Below are 2,042 nucleotides of genomic sequence, written 5' to 3'. Positions count from 1 at the left end.
GGGCTTAGGGAGTGCTGCCGTAGGCTTCCCTCCTTGTCGCTGTTACACCCACACGTTCTCTGGATCACTGCCTGTGTTTTCTAATACTTAGAAAAGCTTCTCATAAGCTACTGAGACTGCTGCCTCTTGGCAGAAACCAATTCTATCTACATGGTGACAGATTTAAACAGATGTCTAATTTAGGTAAATAATACAATCAACCGCTGTAACTAGGAATAGATTAGAATAAATTAGGAAAGGGTAAAATGTATTTAGAATTTAGCTTCCCTTAATATTAGAATTGGGAAAGATCAAATGCATATGCTTTCCATTTATGGTCTTGTTTTTCCAAGAACAAAATCTTGCATTACGTTAATGTTGATTGTGTCTCAAAATAAGTCGGACAGAGATCTGTCTGATGTGGTAACTTCTAAAATGTTGAGAGCTGTTTGTATTATAATTCATATTAGAATGGGGGGAGGGGTTATTAATTTGTTTTCACGGAATTTATACACTTACATTTTTTTCTTCAAGTGCTGTGAATTTATCTCTCGTTTCAAGAATGAAACAACTTTTCTGTAAAATGATGCATAAATGTATGCACTTGCAGGTGCAACGCAAGCAAGCATCAGAGTCATAGAATTGCTGAGCCTGGAGGAGAGCTCAAAGCAGGATCAGCAAGGGCCGTTTGCTCAGGGCCAGGTTTGGGTGGGTTCTGAGCATGCCTCTCTGGGTAACCTGCTCCAGTGCTCAGTCACTCTCACAGTTAAAAAAATATTAGGTTTTCTTCTTATATTTAACTTAATTTTCTGCTGCGTGCCCATTGCCTCTGGCTGTGTCACTGGGCACTGCTGAGAAGCCTGACTGTCTGTCTTACTCCCTCCTGTCAGGTATTTATACACAGTGATGGGATCCTCCTAAGCCGTCTCTCAAGGCTGGATAATCTGAGCTCTCTCAGCCTGGTCTCATATGACAGATGGACCCATCCCTTAACCATCCCATTAAGCTAGAATAATGCTGTATTATTATAGTGTATACTGCTCATATAATTTTCTGTTGCTGCTTGCAGCAGAGCTATTTGCCATGAAGCTGTGTTTCCAGGTCTCTGTTCTGCAATGTACTTCTCTGGGTAAGGAGATTCAGGGTGAATTTACATCTGTTGGGCAGCTTTCCCAAGTATAAGCTTAGTATCAGACAGAAATAAATACAATAAATTCTGAATCATGAAAAAAACATAAGCTTGTTAAGGTGTTATAACTCCTGAGCACCTGTGCTATAAGGGTCATGTTGTGGTTTGATTTCATGTTTCCAAACACTGCAGATATATGTTTCCAATGTATCATTTATTTTAAAAATATGTAGGGGAGAAAAAAAATGATTAAAATATATTCACCTATGAGGTTTCTGTGTACATCATAAAGAAAAAAACATTATGAGTCCATACTATAAGAAAAAAAGCTTTTGCAGTTCACCTGTAATATAACCAACAGCATTTGATTTAAAATGTTGATTTATGGCACACCTAATACAAGACGAGATCCAACAACCTGTTGGAGTTCACCCTTAGCTTTTATTAACTTCATTTAGTGGTAGTCTGGATAGTACTGTACAGTTTTTAATCTACATTAAGTTATAGCATATCATCATTTTATTACCAAAGGGAATGATTCAGCCTTGCCACCATTTGCAGGATTTGATTTCCCAAGCAATGATAGAGTTTATTACATTGCTAAAATTAATTATATCTGCCCTGATAATACACACTTTGGGCTCAGTATGTGAACCACCATTTCCAAAACAAAGGAATTTATGTCTAGAATCAGGTATCATAAAGGAACAGCTGTAACAAATAAAGCACAGTTCTGTTATGAATCTAAGTAGTTCCTTCTGCTATAACTTTTTGAGTGCTTTATTTATGTGAAAAATGACCTAGTGTGCTTGAGTTTTAAGTAAATTCAAGTATGACTTTATTATTCATGAACTGTATTAACAATCAGAATTTTTTTCAGTCTAAAATCTTAGATTCTTATATTACACATTTGGAAGAGAAAGCTGAAAATTAT

This window comes from Athene cunicularia (assembly GCF_003259725.1).
Source record: "Athene cunicularia isolate RWA chromosome 1 unlocalized genomic scaffold, athCun1 chr1_part1, whole genome shotgun sequence".
Classification (NCBI taxonomy): Eukaryota; Metazoa; Chordata; class Aves; order Strigiformes; family Strigidae; genus Athene; species Athene cunicularia.
The sequence above is the reverse complement of the archived record's forward strand: the minus strand, read 5'-3'. Positions refer to the sequence as shown.